Source organism: Phodopus roborovskii, unplaced genomic scaffold, assembly GCF_943737965.1.
Source record: "Phodopus roborovskii unplaced genomic scaffold, PHOROB, whole genome shotgun sequence".
In the NCBI taxonomy this organism is placed as follows: Eukaryota; Metazoa; Chordata; class Mammalia; order Rodentia; family Cricetidae; genus Phodopus; species Phodopus roborovskii.
This window is the reverse complement of record NW_026126416.1, coordinates 31855498-31866652: the sequence shown is the minus strand read 5'-3', so window position 1 is coordinate 31866652 and position 11155 is coordinate 31855498.

Here is an 11155-nt window from a genome sequence, read left to right as displayed (position 1 = left end):
TGAGAGGCAAAGAAGATTTGAGGAATTTGAGAAAGGAACTGGGTAGCCAGTGATGCCCAAAGAAAAGATATTAGTTAAGATAGATCTGTTTCAAGTGTGGAATGTTCAGGAAGGAGAGCTATTACTTTAAATTCACTATCTAGAATCCCACAATATTGGTGCTGATGAGATGGCTCAGCAATTAATGGTGTATACTGCTTTTGCAGAGGGCCTGACTTTGATTCCCAGCACCCATATTAGGTGGCTTACAACTGCTAATAATGCTAGGCCAGGGGAATTTGATGTCTCTGGCCTCTGGGGACAGCTATACTCATGTGCCCATACCTACAGGGAGACAACACACACATACACACTTAAAAACAAATCCTTAGAATCCTGCAATATTACGAGGTAGGTAGGACTTCACAAACCACATAAGTAATTAATATGTAAGGACATAGACCCAGAGACCTTGCTGATTAGACCATTCAAGTATTGCAGTTTCTCTTTCTCAGATTAAACTGTCTACACATGGCATCCTGTTCATGGATTAGAAAGACTTCGTTTGAAATAAGCTGGTCTGGCCAGGGTCTGATCACTTTTTCTTGTATAAAATTCCTGTGTTGCAGGGCTAGAAAGATGGCTCAGCAGTTCAGAGCATTCATTACTCTTCCAGAAGACCCAAGTTTGATTCCCAGCACTCATATAGCAGCTCACACCATCTCTGATTTTAGTTCCAGGGGATCTGGTCCCTTCTGAGAGCACCAGATATGTATATGGTGCATAGACATACATGCAGGCAAAACACACATACACATTATTGTTGTTACTTGGTTTTTTGAGACAGGGTTTTTCTGTTTAAAAACCCTGCCTATTCTGAAACTCACTTTGTAGACTAGGCTGCCCTTGAACTCAGAGATCTGGCTGCTTCTGCTTCCTGAGTGCTGTAATCAGAGAGGCATGCCACTACTCTTGGCCATACACTTTTTTAAAAAAAAAAATTTAAACAAAGCAAAATTAGGCTAAGATGTTATGATGTACATCCTTAATCCTAGCACTCAAAAGGCAGAGGCAGGTGGATCTCTGAGTTGGAGGCCAGCCTAGAGTGAGTTCTAGGACAGTCAGGGCTACTCATAGAAACCCTGTCTCAAAAAATAACCAACTCCAAAAGAATGTGTTGGGCTAGCATGGTGGTTTAAATGTAATTGACTCTCATAACCTCACAGGGAGTGGGTATGGCCTTGTTGGAGAAAGTGTGTTACTGTGGAGGAAGGCCTTGTGGTTTCCTATGCTCAGGATACTACCAGTGTCTCAGTCAACTTCCTGTTGACTGCAAGATATAGGACTCTCACTTACCAGATGCCACCATGCTCCCGGTCATGATGACAATGGACTGAACCTCTGAAACTGTAAGCCAGCCCAAATGACATGTTTTCATTTATAAGAGTTGCTGTGGTCATGGTGTTTCTTCATAGCAATAGAAGCCTTAACTAAGACAGCTGGGAATGTTGGCATTCCTTTAATCTCAGTGTTCAGGAGGCAGAGGCAGGATGATCTCTGTGAGTTTGAGTCCAGCCTGGTCTACATAGCAAGTTCTAGGACAGCCAGGGTTACATAGTGTGACCATCTCAAAAAACAAACACAAATATAAACATGCCCTATACTGTCCTTTATTTTTAAAATTTTAATAATTCACTTAATCATTTAACTTTATTTCATGTGCATTGGTGTGAAGGTACCAGATCCCCTGGAACTGGAGTTACAGACAGTTGTGAACTGCCATGTGGGTGCTGGGAATTAAACTTGGTCCTCTGGAAAAGCAGTCAGTGTTCTTAACTGCTGAACCATCTCTCCAGCCCCTGCATGCCCTGTATTGTAACCATAGCTGGGTTCTCCGCCTAGAAACTTTGGTGTAGGTTCTTACAAGATGATATGGAAACTTTGTGAACACAATTTATTTTTAGAAGTTGAGGATCAAGTAGCTATAGATCTTGGCAATAGCATAGAGGGGACTTGAAATTTCCCAGGATGGTAGTGCAGACCCTGGTCAAACATTACAGTAGATAATACTTACCAACTGCAGTTTCTTGGCAATGGGAACTGAGATACCCCTGTCTCTGGGAGCAAGGATAAGGTTTCCCTAGCTTCATTTCTGGGTTGCTACTTATACCTCAGCAAGAAAGAGCTGCTAGTTTTCTGTTTTGTTTTGTTTTTTGTTTTTCTCCATTTGGCACAAATGTAAATACACCTGGGAGGAAGGGATCTTAACTGAGGACTTGCCTCCATCACATTGCCCAGTGTGCGTATCTGTGGGGCATCTTTTTGACTATATGGGAGGGTCCAGCCCATTGTGGGTGGTGCTACTCCTGGGTGGTGGTCCAGGATAGTTTCTTATAAGCAATCTGAGCAAGCCATGGGGGAGCCAGTTAGCAAGGGGCATTCCCCTCTGTCTCTGTTTCTGTTCCTTCCACCAGGTCCTGCATTGAGTTCCTGCCCTGACTTCCTCTCAGTAAGGACTGGAAGCTGTAAGATGAAATAAACCATTTTCCCTCAAGTTCATTTTGGTCAGTGTTTTATGATAAACAGAAAATAAAATTAGGGCACCAGCATTGAACAGTAGTACCCTGTCACCTTGGTAAGAAAGGGTTGCTGATCTTGCTCCCTTAGTGACCTCTTCACACAGAGAAAATGGAGACTTTGGCCAAGGAGAAGGCCCTTTAGATGGTAAACTATTTCTCTGAAACATAAAACACCTGGGATTGTATAATTGTGGTAGAACCCAACAGCCACAAATGTCTTGAACCAGGTCTGCCTGCCTGTGTGAGTCAGCTTCTGCGCCATCATGATCCTCAAAGCTTCACATCTGGAAAACTCCCACAGGAAAGTTAATCATCTCAGACACCTTGCTAGAAGGAAAAAGACAAATCTTCTCCAGGAATCTGAAGCCAATTCTTCCTATAAATGACAGCTTAGTTAGAGAATCACTCCTTGTCTTCTGTTCTGCCGTTGTGAGCTCCAGAGATTGGAGCCAGCCCTGACCTCAACACCGTTTCTAGGCTACTGAACCTCAGCAGACACCTGGCATCCGTGACTGAACCCCTGGGGCCATCAGGCCTTTCTGCTCTCTAGTGTAATCTGCTCTTTGGTGTTTTACCAGACAAGCGGCTCCATCTTTCTTTTATATGTTCCTATGGGTCTTTACTTGACTTGAATTCTAAACAGCAATTTATAGTGAGGCTTTCAAACTTTTTCTGTTTTCTTTCCCAAACCCACAGGCTGGCAAGATGATTCAGTGGGTAAAATGTCTGCTGCCAAGACTAAAGACCTGAGTTCAATCCCCAGAATCTAACATGATGGGAAGAGAGAACTAACTTCCACTAGTGTCTTCGACCTCTCCTCATGCACACACACACACACACACACACACACACACACACACACACACACACACACACACACACACCAAAATAAAAAAGGGGGCTTTGTTCTTTTGTTCTAAGTCCCACAATTACGCACAAGACTGAACCTCTCAACACTCTGTCATGGAAAAGGGAGGATTCTTCCCCTCACTGAAAATGTATATACAGTTAATGGTTAATGAGGGAAGAAGAGCTATTTTCTACCTTGCATAAGGCCCTGTAAACAAACCTTTACCTATGATCCGATAAATGACACTGATGAAACTCAGCAACCACAAAATGTAACAACAGCCAGGTGGTGGCAGCAGCAGTGGCAGCACACACCTTTAATCCCAGCGCTTGGGAGGCAGAGGCAGGCAGATCTCTGTGAGTTCGAGGCCAGCCTGGTATACAAAGCGAGTTCCAGGGAAGGCTCCAAAGCTACACAGAAAAACCCTGTCTCAAAGATCCAAACCAAAGCAACAACAAAAAATGTAAAAACAACCACAAAATACATGAAGTAGGGGAACTATTTGGAAAAAAGAATGAGATAAATAGGTGTGTGTGTGTGTGTGTGTGTGTGTGTGTGTGTATCAGTGATAGTAACAGAAGGTATAACTGAAATACATTATGTCATAATGACACCCATTAATCACATATAATTGGCATGCTAATAAAAACAATTTATATATAAAACTTATAGACCAGGAAATTGAGGCCCAAAGAAATGAAATGAGCTAGCTCATGCCACCAAGGAGTTGTGCTCCTCTGCCCACCAAGGGTTCATCACCCAGTCTGAAGAGCAGAAAACAGCCAGAAGATGATTTGTGCTGCCCAACACAGCTGCTGGGTTCAACCCATCCTGCCTCCCAGATTTCTACCTTAGACGCTGCAACAAATTATAATAAATTCTCCTCTTTTTCTGTGTACAAGATAGCAAACATTATGGTGGTTTTTGCATATTTACTAGGTCTGTGTCCTGGGGAGTTTTAACCTGTGTCTATAACTACTCTTAAGATGAGTACTCTGCCAGGCACAGCTGTGTATGTCTGTAATCCCAGACTCAGAGGCTGAAGCAGGGCCTGAAGCAGTGTCTTGATTGAAAGACCTTTACAACAAATAGTCACCTCATGGTATTCCAGAATCCCCAAGGATTCCAAAATTTGTTTATGCTAAAGATCCTAATATACATATCATCCTGTATACTTTAAATCATGTCTAGATTATCTATAATACCCAAAGCAAAAGTAAATATTACAGTTTTTAGATTATCTGTTGTGGAATAATTACTCAAAAAAGTAAATATATGTTCAGTACAGATAGAATTAAAAGACTGTGGGAGGGGCTGGAAAGATAGCTTAGTGGTTAAGATAATACTTTGTCCTTCCAGAGGCCCTAAGTTTGCTCTGGAGAACCTGACACAACCATCTTCTGGCCCCTGAATGCATCCAGATATGTATGTATGTATATATAAACAATTTTAAAACTTTTTCATGGCTGAACATGTAGATATGAAATTCATGGATACAATGAGTTGGCTGTATAGAGTATGCAGTCAGAGATGGGAATGAAGCCTCATATACTGTGTGATAAGACTTGTCCTAGGGAGATGTGATACCCACATCTATTCACCCCCGACTGGTAACCCACAAAAGACCAAAGTACAGATACTGTAGGGTAAAAGGTCCAAGCCCACTTTCAGGTGAAAAAATTTAGCAAAATTCACAAATCCTTGAGCACTAAACCCCACCAATCCCTGGGCTCAGGACTTGAACTCTCACCAATCCTCACCCTGGAAATCAAGCTTCCCCATCCCCAAATCCTATGTGTGCCTGTCCCCCGCTCAGTACCCTCATGGTTCTCATCTGAGTGACTCTCTTGTGTTTCTCCCAATCAATCATGTGTGAGGTTTATTGTTTGGTGTGACTTTGTGGTATTCCTTGGCTCCCAGGTGTCAGGATACCTTTCCCTTCAGAGCTGTAACACCTGCATCAGGAATCCCTCTACCCCCACCACAGAGCTGTAAACACTTCCATTGGAGACATTTCCCCCTCAGAGCTATGACACCTCCATTGGGAAAGTCTTTCCCCTCAGAGTTGTAACATTTACAGATACCATCAAAGTCCTACTTGATGAACCAATGAGTTTTATTGGAGTTGCTTACAGGAGTATGGATGAGGGGTTACTTACAGGAGCAGAAATGACTCAGAGAGTTGCATCACCACAGCCTACCTCAGCATGGGTGACAGCTCACAAAGCTTGGAACCTGGAGCATACTGCACAGCCTGCAGGCAGCCTAACAGGCTAAAGAGTATACTTTCATGTGCCTCAGTTGGTGTAAACATCTTCCAGATAGCTGGTCTGATCTGAGGGTCTTCTTTCAGCTCAGCTTCCTGAATCTGGATGGTACTCTCATCTTTTATTGCTTACTCTGGGAAGGAGGGGCCTGGTGAATCTGGTCAGTTTAAGGGACTTCTTGAAGCTATGTTGAGCTGTTTGCCTTCCTGCTTAAGAAACTTCCTGCAGGATGGCATGTTTTAGACCATGGAGAAAACTGCTACACAACATCACCTAACTAATCGATATCAGAGTAATCAGGCAATCAGACTGAGGCACTGCTTGGCAGCCCACATGATGTAGTAAACATTTGGTAAGTAATCCTTCTGCTGAGGATTCAGGCTGAGCTAAGGGTTGGAGAAGTGTATAAGGCTGGGTGTGTTGATTACCACTGACAGGTTAGCAAGATCCACCAACAACAAGACAAATCTCAACCTACAAGTAATCAAAAATAAAAAACAGAACAAGAAAACTAAAATTAAGGTTCAGAGCAAAACCAGGATCATGTGTCCTGCTAAAATGAAATTAATAAGCCTGGGGGAGGGCTGAAATATTGTGATGTGGTTGGGATGGATAGTCAAAGGAGTTGAGAACTCTGAAACCTCACTGGACAAAACCTCCTACAAGGTGACCTCTGTCTGACAAGACCTAATGCCAACTTTTGTTAAGCTGCAATTGTTTCTTTCCCTCTTGCTTTGTCTTTTGTAACCAAATGATTTATCACTTAATGGATAACCAAGCATTCCTCACATTTTCCAGATCCTTTGTAGTCAGAAGAGCTCAGGTGATTCATTCTGTCCAGTGGATTGTGCCTACCCAATTAGTGTAAGAGTTAGTCAATGCCTTAACAAATTCTACCCTGCTGAGGCAAACAGAAACTGTGTCAGGAGACCAGAGCAACCTGAGGCTCAAAATTACCCCACAGCCTTTATGGTTGATCCTCATTAAGTGCAAGTCCTGCATTATTGTTACATTCACCTAGTCCTCTATTTTTTTAACTTAAAAAAAAATTACATTTTCATTGATTTTTGTGGGAGTTGGGCCCTTGGGCCATGGTGCACAAGTGGAGATTAGAAGGTGGCTTTTGGGAGTCAGTCTCCTTCTATCATGTGGGTCTCTGGGATCAAAATCAAGTTATTGGATTTAGCAGCAGGTATGTTTACCATTAAGCCATCTATCTCACTGGTCCCATTATTGTAGCACCCGCGCTACAATCTGTTTCATGAATCGGGCGAAGGCCTAGAGATTGAAATAAAGACAAGACAGCGGGTCATTTGTTTAATGGCAAAGTCAGAACGCTGAATGTTGAATGTTGTTTATTTAGGGGCAAGAACGGGCTTAAATACCGACTTATAGCACAGTGGAAAATTACAGGAATTTTTGGCTTAGCTCCTCCCTGTATTGTCATGAGGTATGCTTGTCACAGGGTGTGTGTCACGAGGTGTGTTGTCACAAGATGTGTTGTCACGAGGTGTGGTATCAAAACGGGAAGAGAACCAACAACAGCCTTGGGGCAAGGGGTTCCCGCCAACAGCTTTAGGCTAGCTCAAGGTGCCTTGGGGTCATTATATTTATTTGAACCCTGTGATGGTTAATTTGGTTGTTAACTTAACAGGTTCACTGATGACACAAGTCTGGGCACGTTATGATGTGGGGTCATCTAGATCAGATAACTGAGTAGGGGGAGACTCAGTGCAAACGTGGGTGGTACTCTTTCATGGACTAGGTTCCTGGATGTATAAAAAGGAGACAGCAAACTGAGCCTCAGGACACATTATTCTCTGCTTCCTGGATCACAGCAATCACAAAGGTAATACAAACTCTCAAATCCACGGTCAGCACTTTTGTGGACTGAGTCTCTCCCTTTTCCTTCATGTTGTGTAACATTGGCTTCAATGTCAAGTTGCCACACATTAGGATGACCTGAGTAAGCAGTTATACACGAGGAATTGACCTGATGGCCTTAAGTGATATGGGAAGGGGCACCCAGATCAAAAAGGGCATGGTGGTAGGAAGGCCACCGGCCTCCTGCTCACTTGGCCTTCACTCTTACGGCTGAGCTGACTTACCCTGTCTCTGCTGCCACCCATTCCCTTGCCCATATCAAACACATTTCAAGCTTCCAGTGTTGGCTGAGGACCAGCAGCACCCCAGGACTCCCCAGGTTTTCAGCGCCACACTGGGAGGGCTTAGGTGCCTAGCCTTGTGGACTAAGCTACTCCTGGTTCTGGGCCTCTCCAGTGAGACACCCACTGTGGGACTACTGAAACTTCTGGCCGTCCAGCCTCAGGGATCAAGCAACTGCCAAATGCTCAGCCTCTCAGGTGTGAGTCAGTGTCATATTTCAACATAAGCTGATTTAATAAATCTTTACACATATATGTACATACATTTTATATACCCATCCTTGAATTTTGATATTATACCTGTGAATTCTATGCCCCTTCCCATCACTTTTTAGCTTCATGACCATAAATATCTATAATTCACTTACCGATGAAGTATCTATAAAGCAGAGATAAGCCAGGCATAGTGGATTAGACATGTAATCCCAGTACTTAGGAGGTGAAGGCAGAAGGATCAAGAGTTCAAAGGCGCCAGGTGGTGATGTCACACACCTTTGATCCCAATGCTCAGGAGGCAGAGAATCTGATGCTCTCTTCTGACCCCAAGGGACACAAAACACATACATGGAAAAACACTCTAAACATAAGTAAATACAATTTTTAAAACTCCGTTATGGTTTTGAACTTGCTATTTCCACCTGGAAGAAGTCTTAAAATGATTGCCTTTGCTGGGTATGGTAGTGCACACCTTGTACCCCAGCATTCCAGAGTCAAAGGCAGGCAGATCTCTGTAAATTCCAGTCTAGCTAGGACTAAATTGTAATACTCTGCCCCTCACAAACAAACAAACAAACAAACCCAACTTATCTAAGGGCCATTTTTTACATTTTTTTTCTTTCCTTTAGACAGGTTCTCATGTATTTTAGCTGGCGTTGAACTTGACTTGTAGCCGAAGATAGAACTGACTTTCTGATTATTCTGCTCCAACTTCTGAGTGCTAGGACTATAGGTGTGTTTTACCATACAGGTTTTATATGGTGGTGGGGATCAAACCCAGTCTTTCCATGCTAGGCAAACACACTACCAATTGAACTATCCCCAAACTAAGAAAATATTTTACTTATTTATTTATATGTTTTGAGATGGGTTTTCTTTGTAGAAAACACATTTCTAAATAAATTGCTATCAAGGGACTAGAGAGATGGCTCAGCAGTTTAGAGCTCTTATGGCTCTTGTAGATGTCCCAAAATGAGTTCCCAGCACACACAGGAGACTCACAATCACTGTAACTCCAGTTCCAAGGATCCAACAACTCCTTGCTTCTGCACACACACGTCTCTGTATGCACACATGAACACATGAACTTATGCAGGCACACATCCAAACTCATATACACACAATCTCTTCTAAATAGGAATTCCAGTTACTAATTGTACAAGTAATAAACCATGACTGGCAGTCCTAGCTCTCAGATAGGGGTACCTCTGAGTTTAAAGTCAACCTGGTCAACATAGCAAATTCCATGTCAGCCATGGCTACATAGTGAGACCCTATCTCAAGACCTAGCTGGGTAGTGGTGGCTCACGCCTTTAATGGAAGCACTTGGAAGGCAACAGGATCTCTGTGAGTTTGAGGCCAGCCTGGTCTACTAAGTTCCAGGACAGTAAGAGCTACAAAGAGAAACCCTGTCTCAAAAAAAAAAAAAAAAAAAAAAAAAAAAAAAAAAACCCTTACTCAAACTGAGTATTTTGTTAGAATGATAGATAACAAAAGACAAGCAAAGAAGATCTCCTTAGTCCATACAAGTTCCCCAGTAACCCAAGCAGGAGAATTAAAATTCAGTGATCTCTGCCTAGCTCTCTCTAAAGAACAATAAAACACCAGAAATACAGGTAAGAGCTGGCTGCACCAGTGCCTGGCACAGCCTTTAGCTCTCAGTCCCCTGCCCCTACCTCCAAAGTGCGGGATTACAAGGATGCACCGCCATTTCCAACTGTGTTCTTGATTTCAGGAACTCCTCATGGTAAGGTGGCTCAGCTGTGACTTCTAATAACCTGAGTTCAAGTCCCACCCCCACTCATGCTTTATGGCATTCACATACAAAGTAAACTAACAAACCTAATAAAAGAGAAAACCTTTGTACGCATCATTTGGACATATAAAATGTTTTAAAGTGTACACTTCAGCAGATGGACCTCAAGTATACAATTCAGTGTTTTATCTTATTTTTGGTATGTGTTTTATTTGGGGGGATGGGTAGAAGTGCTGTACGCATGAGTGTTCATATACCCACACATGTATGTGTGAGGCCAGAAGCCAGCATCAGATGCTTTCTTCTATCACTCTCCAGCTTTCTTTTTTCTTCTTTTCCCTTTCTTTCTTTTTTGTTTTGTTTTTGTTTGTTTGTTTGTTTGTTTGTTTCTGGTGAGACGGGCACTCTAATTGAACCTGGACCTCATTTTGGCTAGAGTGGCTGGCAGTGAGCCCTGGAATTTACCTGTCTCTGCTTCCCAGAGCTAAGGTAGTAGACATGCTGCCATGCCTGGATTCTGTGTGGGTGCCAGGACCTGAACTTACATCATTAAGCACTTTATCAACCAAGCCATCTCCCCAGCCTGCTTGTTTCTGGGACAAGCCTAACTATCATAGAGCTCATGTCAACCTGGGCTACATAGTAAGTTCTAGTCCAGCATGGACTACGGAGTGAAACTGTCTCAAAGAAAAAGATGTTTTCGCTGGGCAGTGGTAGGTAGTGGCACACGCCTTTAGTCCCAGCACTCTGGAGACAGAGGCAGGTAGATCTCTGTGAGTTTGAGTTCAGCCTGGTCTACAAGAGCTAGTTCCAGGACAGGCTCCAAAGCCACAGAGAAACCCTGTCTTGAAACACACACACACACACACACACACACACACACACACACACACGCACATGGAAGTTTTCAATTAAAAAAACTAAAATGGGAGGTTATTTTACATATCTGATTACTTTGTATGGCAACACACACACATATTCCAAATGTAGAGTACATTGTTTAGCATAATGTATGTATACACACACACACACACACACACACACATATATATATATATATATATGATAAAAATGTTTAGGGCTGGAGAGATGGCTCAGAGGTTAAGAGTACTGACTGCTCTTCCAGAGGTCCTGAGTTTAATTCCCAGCAACCACATGGTGGCTCACAGCCATCTACAATGAGATCTGGTGCCCTCTTCTGGCCTGTAGGCATACATACAGTCAGAACTCTGTATACATAATAAATAAATCTTAAAAAACATGTTTATACATATCAAGCACTCAACAGGTAATAGAATTTTTAAAAATGTTTATTGATTTTGATGTGCATGTGTTTTACCTGC